The sequence below is a fragment of the Talpa occidentalis genome, unplaced genomic scaffold (genome assembly GCF_014898055.3).
Source record: "Talpa occidentalis isolate TD23 unplaced genomic scaffold, MPIMG_talOcc4v2.1 talOcc4.16, whole genome shotgun sequence".
Lineage (NCBI taxonomy): Eukaryota > Metazoa > Chordata > Mammalia > Eulipotyphla > Talpidae > Talpa > Talpa occidentalis.
The window spans coordinates 52513089-52526823 of record NW_023601653.1 but is presented as its reverse complement, the minus strand read 5'-3'; the positions used below and the strand labels follow the sequence as shown (position 1 = coordinate 52526823).

General features: G+C 38.0%; 1 protein-coding gene across 1 annotated transcript in view; it reads right to left on the bottom strand.

The window, feature by feature from the left end:
- The window catches only part of SOX5 (SRY-box transcription factor 5), a 1024531-nt gene extending 1023760 nt beyond the window's left edge, over window positions 1-771 (bottom strand). The window contains exon 1 of the mRNA XM_054696382.1: window positions 739-771. The gene's annotated coding sequence lies outside the window, so the exon portion shown is untranslated. The remainder of the gene's footprint in view (window positions 1-738) is intronic.
- Between the last annotated feature and the right edge of the window lie 12964 nt (window positions 772-13735).

Genomic DNA, 13735 nt, shown 5'->3' with positions numbered 1-13735 from the left:
GTTGACCTGAGCAGGTGACCTAACCTGGTTAGGTTGTTGTTTAGTTCCTTAATACCAATGGATATGACTGAGGAAGAAATGGGCACACAAAGTAAGTAGTTCTTTCTGGATTTTTTTTTTTTTTTTAGTTTGTTCACTTGTACCTAGGAGAAATAGTCCCTTCTTCCCATTGGGCCTCATTTTGTAGAATGTAAGCCCAACAATAACCGTCAGCCATGAGCCCCAGTCAGTGCTGGCAACCAACCTGAAGGAATGAGTTAAACACACAAAAGGAACCTGAGGAGGTTCTGAGGGCACTTGAGACCATCATTCCAGTCATTTAGGTCATCTGAGTCACCCTCATTATTTTGGCTTAGTTTTTGGATTTTCCTTTTAATTTTATTCCACTCTAGTATCTTTCCAGTAGATTTCATGAATTTTATTTTGCCTCAATGAGTTTAAGTTCTGTTTCTGTCATATGCAAAGGCATAGTAACAAATATGTGAATTCAAGCAAACTCCCTATAATAGACTGTTTGTGTGCCCTCGAAATGCATATGTTGAAATTCTAACCCCCAATGGGGTGGGATTAGGAGATGGGGCCTTTTGAAGGTGATTAGGTCATGATGATTGAGCCCTCATGAATAGAATTAGCACCCTTATAAAAGAGACCCCAGAGAACCTCTTAACTCTTCCCATCATGTGATGATACAGAGAGAATTCTCAACAGCTGTATACAAAACAGAAAGCAGGTCCTTACCTGACACTGAATATGTTGGTGCCTTGATCTTGGACTTCTCAGCCTCCAGACCTGTGAGAAATAAATGTTTGTTGCTTAAAGCATCCAGTATTTTTGTGAAAGCAGCCCATACTGAACAAACATTCCCAAAAGACCAGCACAGAGATCATTTGAGAAACATAAACCTACACTTAACTCATATCTGACCTGGAACTAAGGTCATAGAGAGAATTATTTGTGGAACTCCTACTGTCTTTCAGGCATTATTCCATGTGCTGTAGATTCAGCAATAACCAAAAAAGATCAAGCCTTCATGCTACAAAATCATGCATTCTACAGGAGTAGGACAGATGTGAGGAAAGTAAATAACAGCAACCAAAAATATTCCAATGCTTTAAATTTAAAAATGTACAATGGCATAATTGACTGAGGGAATTACTTCGGACCCAGAATTACTTTTATTAGCAAAGATCTTGCTGAAATGGTAACTAATGTCATTTTCTCTAATGCTTCAGGGTCATTTTCAGACTTTGTAAAATTCCATATTTATGTACCAGAAATTAGGGGCAAACTTTGTATTTTTCTCTTTGGAAATGAGAATCCCAGGGACATCGAATACAAAATCCTCTGGGTATCTTTCCAAGAAACATCAGACCCTTATGTGAAAACTGTTCCTAGAAGATTGCCACAGTCTAGATGAGATGCAGATTTGGGCATATCAGAATTTTAGCAACAGCTGCTTGCCCTCCTTAGTTCATGTGTTACAAGACTGAAATGATATGTTGGCTACAAAAGTATTTTGTAAACTTCAAAGATAATTACATCAAGTGCTACTGGGTTATAATTTGTCAAAATGAACGATGTTATACTCTCCTCAAAACATTAGCAATCATATTATTAAAAATATTTTAAAGAGGGCCTCCCCGGTGGCACAGTGGTTGAGCACTGGGTTGTGAAGCTGCCCGCAGCCTCTGCAGCGCCGGATCCCCGGCCACCGGGTGAGGGTCCCACATAGCGCACAGACCTCTCCTGCCACCCACTGCTCCCCTCAGCAGTGTATTTCGTCAGTCTGCCTGTTCTGTTCCCTGCTCTGGCTCTGGTAAATTCTCTCACCCTCCCGCGCTTCTGACTGTACCCAGTGTTGTATAAATAAATAAATCTTTAAAAATATATATTTTAAAGAAAAGCTTAAAAACCCCTCGGTCCGGTTTTTAAAAAAGGAGAAATTATGGCTACTTGGAGACTAAGCGATATGCTGCTTAATAGTAATTGGACAGTTGGAATATACTAGGACATGGACTAGACAACTTGACTATCCCATCAAGAGTCCCACAAACAGTATAAAAGCATTAAACATGAAAACATTTACATGTGTATGGAAATTTGCCATAATGTCAAAATATAGGGATTGATATATAATATAAAAGTGAAATAGACTCAAAGAATCCAATGTAAGAAAAAATGTAAGAAACTGTGACATAGAAACTAGACTTTTTTTTCTCTAGTCTACATATAAATGCAGAAAACCTGCCCCTTGAAAGTTCATGTAAAGATGTTTTAAGATTCAGGCATCTTAAAGTTGGATTTCTTTAAATGGGCCCTGGTTTACATTAGTATTCATCATCATTCAATGCCTCAGTTTTCCAGGAAGAATGGTCCCCTAAGGCATTGTCAGAACTTCCAGACTTGGTCTCTGCTGTAAATGGAGTTTTAGAAATGAACTTACAGTTACGCAGTACTGAATCATGCAAAACCCTTTTTGAAATTGCTCACCCCGCCTTCCTTCCACTACCAACACCTCACTACCAATACAATACTAGCAAAGCAGGGAAAGATAGGATGACTCCTAGGAAAATAAAATTAAAATAAACCAGGAGAAATCCTTTAAAACACAATGCTTATAACATGACTGAAGAGTAAAAGAGATGATTTTTTAATTTCGAAATTTTGCTAGAGACTAGAATTCTTAGTGCCTTTCCCCAGGGACCATTTTCAGGATTGATCTAAAGCTATTGTCTACGCTGATTTATGCTGGTGTGGGAGGGGATGGGGCAGTTCTGAGGAACTAATTCTATGAACTGTGGACCTGGCACACAATTAGGATATTGGCACTTCATCTGACCAAGTTCCACAGTGATCAAGTCTGCAGCCCCCTCATCTCTGCCACCAGCTGCAGGTCAAGGGGCAGAAAATTCTAACAGAAGGAATTCAGTAAGGAGAAGTGAATTTGAAAAAAAAAAAATACTTGACTTCATATTCTCTGTTCTACAGAAAGAGAATAACAATAAAAGCATTAATAAGTTTTATTTTAGTTTTATTTTATTCCTGACATTTTAGTGTCAGGAATTTACTATCCTGAGCCTCTATATATATTATCTCATTTAATCTCCATAATAACCCTTAAATGCCAAGTACTATACATATTCTATATTACAAATGAGGTCACTGGAATACAAAGAGGATGAGCAACTTCCTCAAGTTCACACAGATAATATCTGACTCTCAGAAATGTCGAGAAATGCAAAAACAACAACATACTCCAGGGGTATGCACTGATATCCGCCCCCCACAAAGGGAGCAAATATGTGAAGAAAAATTAATTTTTTTATTTTATATTTGTAATACCCTTTACAATTTGTTATTTCAAATAAGCAGAAAGAAATTCAGACTAGGGATAATTTATTATTTTCCAAATGCATTTCTGGTTTCAGCTCTTCCATGTAAAGAGCATGGAAGTCATTCATCCAAACATCTTCAAGAAAAGAAACAACCAGGTAAACTGAAATTCAATGGTTTTTCTTGGCCTAATCAGAAAATGGAAATCATAGGGCAAACTGTTTATCTATAATCTGAACAGACAGGCATATTCTGAGAAACGTAGTCAAGATCTTCTTAACTGGATCAGAAGATGCTGGAGTCAAAAACTTGTAGCAACACAAGCATGTTAATTTTAATGAATTACCAGAGCGAGTATGTAAACTAGTGTGAAGACAAGAAACTCCTAATTAAAGTAGTTTCACCCCTGCAGGTAACCCCCCAGGTTAACATGATGAAAAGCCTTTTTACCTCAAGGCTTTGGCAGGGGGAGAGCATAATCAAGGTCTACTCTCTTAAGGAAAATGACTTTATTAGAGCTTTATTCCATTTTAAGGAAGGGCATTCCTCCCACTCAGTCCCTCTAATCTTATCTCAACTAAGATAGGAAAAACAGAGTCATAGGGTATCAATGAAACAGATGGAGAACCTGCCAAAGCAGGGAGAAGGGAACTGGAAGGAAAAGCCATACTACAGACAAATACTTGTCAAGGTCATAACCCAGTCTCAATACACAAGTTGATGGAAAAAAAAAAAAAAAAAGACAATCAGATTCTAGAATGTTCCTTCCTCCCCTACATCTTATCACCACCATAGCGGGCTTCAATGAAGTAACAGTGTATCACAGAAGTTGGCAAACATATACCACCTTTGAAGAATACTTAGAGATGTCCAAAGTCAGGAGAGGAGAAAAAAGCAAGGATAATAGAATTTGAAGTCAATGTGACTACAGCTAGAACAAACATGGACCCAGCTTGATTCCTAGCCATATTAATAAACATGAAGCCATAATCATCTCAGTTTCCAATATTCAATACAACATGTCCAACTTTCAAAAAAATTACAAGGTATGTTAAAAGTCAACAAAACAAAACAAAACATAGTCTGAAGAGAAAAAGCAATCATCAAATTCAGACTCAGATATTAAACATGCTGAGATTATCATACAAATTAATATAACTATGACTTGTATGTTAAGAGCTCTAGTGGAAAAAGTGAAAACATGCAAGAACAGATAGGTAATGTAAGCAGAAAGGTGGAAATTATAAGAGTGAATCAAAGGAAAAGTTAGAAATCAAATAATGGTATAATAGAAATGGAGAATGTCTTTGATAGGTTCAACACTGACTGGAATGGACAAGGGAAGAATCAGTGAGCTTGAACAATAGAAACTCCCCAAACTGAAATGCAAAAAGAAAGAAAAGGATAAGAAAAGAAAAACAATACCCAAGAGCTGGAATCATTTCAAAGGTGTTATCTATGCATAATTGGAATACTAATGAAGAATAAAAAACAGGCAGAAGAAATATTTGAATTAATGCCAGCCAATAACTTTCCCAAATTATTATATACCCATCCTGAGTTGAATAATTCTCCCCTCAAATTCACTTCCAATCAGAATCCAGATGTGACCTTATTTGGAAATAGAATCTTGGTAGATAGATCTTTTAAAGAGGAGAACATAGTAGATTTGGGAGTGTTAGGGGGAAATGATGTCCTGAGATAATCCCATGCAGGCTCTGTGGACACCACCCCCACTCCAGACTAAAGCCATCAAGACATTGGGAAAGACAAATCCCATCACCACCAAGGGGAAGGTGGCTGGGACCTGAGGGTGGAGTTGGGCAGCCAGGTTGGATATAAAAACCAGACACGTGGGCCTTGGGGTCTTGCTGGCTCCCGATCGCTCGCCTCCTGGCTTCACTGCTCCTGGCTGGCGGCCAACTCTGAGAGCGCCATTTTGGGATTCCTGATCGGCGGATTGGGTAGGACTCATTTAAAACTTTGTCTCCCACTTTTCTCCCAGAGCTGTACATTTCCTCATTTCCCCTTCCCTTGTAAATAAACCTTTTATTAACCTTTCACGTGTGCCTGCAGTAGAGCATTGATAAGTCCTTTTAAGCGCGCGGGTGAGGACCCACAGTCAGGCACCCCGTTTTGTATCGGGGTTGCTCTACAACAGTTGGACCCTAAATCAAGTGAATGCTGTCTGTATAAGAAGTTCATGTGAAGATATGGTCACAAACAGTGGGGAAAAGACATATGAAGAAGATCATGTGAAGAAGGCAGAGATTGGAGTGATGCAGCCAAAAATTACCAAAAGATTGTCAGCAATCACCAGAATCTAGAGAAAAAAGCAAGAAAGATTCTTCCCTAAAACCTTCAGAGAGATCTAATGACAACTTGATTTCAGATTTTGAGAACTGTGACAGAATAAATTTCTGTTATCAGTAACCCAATTGATGGGTATTTTCTATGGTAACTCTAGAAATGTAATACAGATATCAATATCAAACTATAAATCTAGCAAGTACAGACAACACCAAGTTAAATAAATTTTAAAAAACACACACACATGGAAGGAAGGTTTGGATGATGGCACAAAGGTCTATGGTAAAGGATTATGGGTGCTCGGATAGTGAGGTTGGTTGGTAACATACATCTGAGGAGGTAAGAATCTTTTCTCCTAAATCATACACAGTGTTGATCAGAAACCAGGCAAGCAAGGAAAAAATGAAGTGAAAATTTAAAAGCATTGAAAAAGAAGACTAACCATCCAGAATTCCATGCCCAGCAAAACCTATCCTTCAGAAATGAAGGAGAAATTCAGACTTGCTGAAACAAGCAAAAACTAAAGTGTTATTCCCAACAGACCTGACCTGCAATAAATGTTAAAAGAAATTCTTCAAGCAGAGGAAAAATGAGATAGATGTTTGTATAAATTAATAGTAGTAATAATGTATTGAGTGATTAGAGAAAATGTATAAATGAAGCAAATAATGTCAGAAAAAGCAGGAGGGAAGAATTGGTAATACTTTGTTCTAAGGAAACTGCAGTGTATGAAAGTGATACATGTTATTTGAAGGTAGACTTAGATTCATTTAAAAGATTTATCTTAAACTCCAGGGTAAACCATTAAATTTAAAAAGTGGTATAATTGGTATGCTAGGAGAGTAGATAAAATGTGATTAGATAAAATTCAGTTAGTGAGATAATTCAGAAAAAGATAAGGAGAGAAATAAAAAAACAAATACAAAAGAAAAGTTAATAAATAAGATTGACATTAATCCAATTATATACATTCTTTAAACACTGATCATCTAAATATACCATTAAAAGATACCTGTTGTCAAAGTGGAAAAGAAAGATGATACAACTACGTTGTCTACAAGAAACTTACTTTAAATATAAGACTCAATCTGAGTAAAGGAAAGGAGAAAGGCATACTATGGTAAAATTAATAAAAAATCTGGACTAGCACATTAATTTCACACAAAGCCAACTCCAGAATAAGTAGGATTACCACAAATAAATAGGGATACATAATCATAAATGGCTCATTTCCCCAATAAGACCACAACCCTAAACATGTAAACACCTAGAAACAGAGGGTCAAAGTACATGAGGCAAAAACTGACTGAACTGACAAAAGAACTGAACAAATCTACTATTAAGGCTGTAGACCTTAGCTTCCTCAGCAGTAGTCGATACCCAAGTAGAAACTCAGCAAGGATACAGATGACCTGAACAGCACTACCAGTCAACTTGATGTAAATGACACTTAAAAAACAATTCATCCAACAACACAGCCAAAAATAAATTTATATCAAGTGCATATGAATATGCACTTACATGCATATGAATATATCACCACAATAGACTGGCTACATCTTGGCACTAAAATACACCCCAAGAAAGTTAAAAGTAAAACATTATATAGAGTATATATTCTCAAACTACAATCTAATTATAGTCATTGATAAGAGGAATGATAGCTGGAAAATCCCCCAGTGTTTGGAAATATATATATATACACATACCATTTTTAAAGATCAAACTGGGTTTCAGAGTGAGTTCAGATTTATTTTTTACATTTTTTTATTGAAGTAATGTTGCATTATAACAAAGTGAAACAGGACACTTCTAAATAACCTAGGGATCAAGAAGGGTGTCAAGAAAAACTAAAAGCACTTTTTTTTTTAAATTTATTTATTTATTTATTTATACAAGCACTGGGTACAGTCAGAAGCGCGGGAGGGTGAGAGGATTCACCAGAGCCAGAGCAGGGAGCAGAGCAGGCAGAAGGACCGAAGTACACTGCTGAGGGGAGCAGCGGGCGGCAGGAGAGGTCTGCGCGCCATGTGGGACCCTCCTCCGGTGGCCGGGGAGCAGCCGGGGATCGAACCGGCACCACAGAGGCCGCGGGCAGCTTCGCAACCCAGCGCTCAAACACTGTGCCACCGGGGAGGCCCCTAAAAACACTTTTTACTAAATGAAAATGAAACTACAATTCTCTGAAATTTGGGGATAGAGGAAAAGAAATGCTTATAGAAAAATTTATGACATTAAATGCACATATTATAAAAGAAAACCATCTAAAAACCAATAATTCAGCCTAGGAAATTAGAAAGAAAAAAATTAAATCTAAAGGAAGTGGTAATAAAATAATAAAGATTAGAAATCAATGAAATTGATAATAGAAAATAATAGAGAAAATCAACAAAATGAAAGTTGCTTCTCTGAAAAGGTAATAAACTTCTGCTCTGGCTAACCAAGGAAAGAAGGATGAAGATACAAATTATTGGTGTGAGAAATGAAAAAATTCATCACTACTAAACTGATGGATAATAAAAGAACACTATAAACAACTACGTGTCCATAAATCAAATCACTTAGATGAAATGGACCAAAGTCACAAAAGACCCAAACTGCTAACACACATAAAGACACACAAACAAACTGATTAACACTACATTTAGTAAAGAAATTGAATAATGATTGATCTTCCAAAAAGAAGGTATCAGGCTCAGATGGTTTCATTGATGACTCCTACCAGGCTTTGAAAGAAGACACAATATCAAAATTCTCTACAATCCAGGAATAATTCTTAACTCATTCTATGAGGCCTGCATTATCCCAATTCTAGAATCCAGTAAAAACATGCAATAAAGAAACCAGGCCAAAGGTTTTCATGAACTTGGATGCAAAAATCTTAAATGACATAGCATGAAATGGAATCAACAATGTAATCTATTCCTTCAAAAAATGCAGGAATTTCATATATAATGTAAGATTACATGTTAATCAAGATTGAGATGCAAGAGAGGAGTCATAGAAGATAACTACTCTGCATAACAACTAAGACGCTTAGGTACATACATAATTATTTAAATGAGCAAATATCATGTTGGTTCTGGTCTTAAATTCATGTATATATGCATTCATTCATTCTATGAGACCACTAAGCATTGGCTCTGAGTCAGAAGCATTACATTCTTTTTGTACTTGCCTAGACTATAAATCCTCAAAAAACTTCATTTATATTTTGGTATATGAGTCAAGAATTAAAATAATTTTTATTGCAGTAACATTGGTTTACAATGCCTGTATGATTCAGAGATATAGACTCATACCTCTTCACATGCATGTGGCTATATCACCCCCACCACCAAAGCACACGTGTCCTCCATATAGTCCACTGGGCTCCCTCCACACCCTATTTTCCACCCTCTCCCCTCCCCCTGGTAGTCTCAATTCTACAGTAAGACTTCTATGGTTAGTTACTGCTTTAGTTCTGTCTGACCCATATATACATATACACACACACACACACACACACACATATATATATATACACACCATTTTTAAAGATCAAAGAAAATGAAGTCATGATTAGAGATTCTAATGAATTAAACGTTTGGGGATCGTTTGGGAAGAAGAAATTTCTCAAAATATTATCGTAAGTAGTAAATATTAACCAAATTATTCCAATGAAGATAAGCAAAGGAGGTATATAATGTAACCCAGGGAACTGGGTTTCAGAGTGAGTTCAGATTTATTTTTTTACATTTTTTTTATTGAAGTAACGTTGCATTATAACATTTTATAGGTTTCAGGTGTGCATCATTATAAAACAAAGTCTGCATATACCATTTGAATTTACCACTAGAAGTTCACTTCCACCCTTCGCCATATAACTCACTCATTTAACCCAGTTTACCCACCTCTCATCCTCCCTTCTCTTATGGTAACAACTAATTTGGTCTTAAAAGGAACTGAGATTATTGGTAAAGGAAAAACTCTTGAAGACAACCAAATGATATTTTTAGCTTCTGAACATGAAAATAAAAAGGAAGACTTAGGTCTCTTGCTCAAGGTAATGTAATTATAATGGATGAAAGGGTGAGGGCATAATGGCATCATTTCTCTCTTTGCTTCTTTATTTCTACTAAAAAGAATAATCCATAAAAACTGTAAAGTATAGGGTAAATGTAGTCAAAAAAGAGCTGAAGTTCATAATGTAGAGAAATAATAATGGAGTACCTATTGCATTAAAATAATCCAGATCTATAGTCTAGATAAATCACATCAAGGGCACTGTAAGAACTTGTGGATGACCTGCTAACTTACTATCAGTCATTTTCAGAAATCATGACAGTCCATATAGGCACATGTGTAAATATCTCTAATGCATGTTATGAAATGAAACAGGAGTGATTACATATTGCATAATCATATATATATAAATCTAGTTACATCATTTAGCAGGATATATACATGTAGTTATATAAAGGTAATGATATGTAGGCACATATGTATCTATATTCATTATTCATTAAAAAATAACTAGAGAGATGTACATTGAGTATTCATTAACTGCTGGTATTTTTTTTTAGGAAAAGGAAAGTGGTTTAATTTGTCGACAAATGAGGAGGGCTCACTGCTGGTATTTTTAAAATGAAAAATGAATGTAAAGTAATTTTTGAGACATCCATGTTATAGAAAAACATTGAGAGAAGGAATGGAGGTGTTAGGAAATGTTCAGCTAGATAAACAGTAAGGTTCCTTTCACATGTAAGTTTAAAAGCACATGCCCCCCCCCACACACGCACACACAATGCACCTAATCAGCAGGACCCCATACAAAGTGAAAATGTATGTTCTATGTTCAAAAATTATTAAGAAAAAGTTTAATGCTGCAAAGAAGAATATTAAACCAAGTGTAGAACCTTTTATGCATGGAGCTCTGTGTAATTGTGCAGGTTACATATGCATGAAGCTGGTCTTGGTGACAAACATACACACACACATACATACATACATGTTTCTTCAATCAAAGATTATATCTCAAGGAAGATGATGCATATGACAAATGTGTGGTTTCATTCTTGAATGCCAAGATGCCCTGGAATTCCTCACTTTGTACTCCTTCCTTGCCCCTAGTTCAGATGCATCATGGGTCCCTGTATTATCCAGGACATCTCCGCCTATTGCCTATACCTCACCTTTTGAGAGTTTTAGCCCCTCCATGTAGTTTTCTTTATGTTTAAATAGGCCACATCAGAGGCAGTGATAAAAAAAAAAACCCACACTCTAGGTTAATTAATGGGGTGCAAATTATAATGTGAGGAGTTTGTCATAAGTTTGAAATCAAGATCTATGAATTTACTCTTTTCTCTTCTGCATTTTTCCCAAGGTAACATTAATACAAGAAATACTAACTTTGTCAACACTTAATGGGCTATAACTGCACTGTAGTCACAGCTAACAGAGTGTGAATGAATCTTAAGCATTTTCATAGCTTCTGTATCCTGCTAAGTGATATAAATAAATAAATGATACAGATGTAGATGGTGCCAAAATTTGAAGCAGTAGAGAAAGAGGACCCAATGCAGAGATTGTTCAAGTCAAACAATAATCTTCCTTATGAATGATTACCAACTGCCAGGAATGAAGGGACCTGAATCTTAAAACAAAAACATGGCATTAAATAATTCCACTGTGCTGATTGCTATATATGTGTTTTCTCATTTAATCTTCCCAACAATTCTGAGTTAATTTCTACTGTTTTTATTCAGACATGATGAAACTGGGGAACAAGGAGTTATTTATTTTGTAGTGCTACACAGACCCTAAATGTGGATTCTAGTTGCTTGATTTCAGATAATGAGACTTTATGGGCTATATTTATACTGTCTCCAAGGTCTTATATGTTCTCTAAAACATTTATCTTCACACTGATTTCTTTAACATTGACTTCTTTAACATTGATTGTCTTGGGCCTCCCTGGTGGTACAGGGGTTCAAGACAGTGCTATCAAGCTATCGCCAGCCACTGCAGCAAGTGTTCCAATCCCCTCCTGCCAGGAGCAACCCACATAGCGCAGCAGACCTCTCCTGTTTCTCCCACGGTTCCCCTCAGCAGTGTATTTCAGTAGATCCTCCTGTTCTGCTCTCCACTCTCTCTGGTGAATCCTCTCATCCCCCTACACCTCTGGTCTACACCCCAGTTCTTGCATGCATAAATAAATATTTAAAAAAAAAAAATCATTGACTGTCTTTTCCCATTTGAGGAACTCCTCTAAAATAACCCACTCTAATCAAGAAAATGTGGTGTATATATATATATATACAGAATGGAATACTACTCAGCAGTCAAAAAAGATAAACTCATGCCATTTGCAGCAACATGGATGGAGCTAGAAGGGGTTATGTTACCAGAAGGAGAAAGATAAATACCAAACAGTGTCACATATATGTGGAAAAAGAGAAACCAAACATAATTGACCATAGATCTGAGGCACCTAGAACGGGAGGGTAGGGATGAGAATGAGATTGGCTGTACAGAGAGCACAATGGACTGTGGTGAGGACTATGGGCCCTTTGCTGGTGGGAGAGCTATGGTGACCACACCTGAGGTGATAAATCCTATATTACCAAAACATTAACAAGGCTTTAAAAAAATAGTATTTCATTAAAAAAGAATAATTAATTAAATAACCCACTTTAAATTCAGAAAACCAGCATTTCTGCATACAGGTTCCCTACCCCCATCCAGAAGCCCAGCGTTCCTATGCAAATTTTCTTTTTAAAAGATTTATTTATTTAGCCATACAAGAACCGGGGTACAGGTCAGATCTGCGGGGAGCGTGAGAGGATTTACCAGAGACAGAGCGGGGAACAGAACAGGAAGACTGACGAAATACACTGCTGAGGGGAGCAGCTGGCAAGACAGGAGAGGTCTGCCGCGCCATGTGGGACCCTCGCAGGCCGGCCGGGGATGGTCCCAGATTTTCATAAGCGTGGGAAATGGCATAAAAGAAAGAAGCAATTATAATTGATTGATGGAACATTTTTGAGTTCCCAGTCCCAAGAAACAATCCACCAAATCCTACGAAATAACACAGAGAACCTAAAACCCACTCACATTTTGCCAAGCAGGACAGCCTGGTAAAAGCACAGCCCGCGCAGAGCTCGGGCGTCCCGGCTGCTGCCAGAAAACCGGGTCGCGCTTTTGCGACAGGGTGGCTTTACGCTGTGTCGTAAAAGCAGAGTCCTCTTCGGCCTTCCTTCGGTTCCTGAGAACAGGTACAGTAAGTCCTCACTTAATGTGGTCCAGCGATTCTTAGAAACTGACTTTATTTATTTATTTTAAAGATTTATTTATTTATGCATACAAGAGCTGGGATGTAGGTCAGAGGTGTGGGGGGTGAGAGGATTCACCAGAGAGAGTGGGGAACACAACAGGCAGAGTGACTGAAGTCGGCTGAGGAGAGCAGTGGGCGAGGCAGGAAAGGTCTGCTGCGCCATGTGGGTAGCTCCCTGGCCCAGGATCAAACTTGTGCTGCAGTAGCTGCGGAGAGCTTCATAGGTTGCATCTTAACCCCTTGAGCCACCAGGCAGGCCTGATACTGTGACTTTATTTTTTTTTTTTAAGATTTTTTTTTTATAGAGGCATGTTTTTATTTATTTATTTGTTTGTTTGTTTGTTTGTTTATACAAGCACTGGGTACAGTCAGAAGCGCGGGAGGGTGAGAGAATTCACCAGAGCCACAGCGGGGAGCAGAACAGGCAGAAGGACCAAAGTACACTGCTGAGGGGAGCAGCCGGCGGCAGGAGAGGTCTGCGCGCCATGTGGGACCCTCCTCCGGTGGCCGGGGAGCAGCCGGGGATCAAACCGGCGCTGCAGAGGCTGCGGGCAGCTTCGCAACCCAGCGCTCAACCGCTGCGCCACCGGGGAGGCCCAATACTGTGACTTTAAGTAGAGTGAGAGGGGGTCCTCGAATTCTGTCCTTTCACTGGGTGGCTGTGGGAATTTTTTCTCGTTGGGGTATAAGGAAACCACCCTGAGTGAAATGACCAGTATCTGCTGTACTAATGTTGGTTTTTCAGAAAAGTCCAGTGGCAAATAATGTGGGGATGGA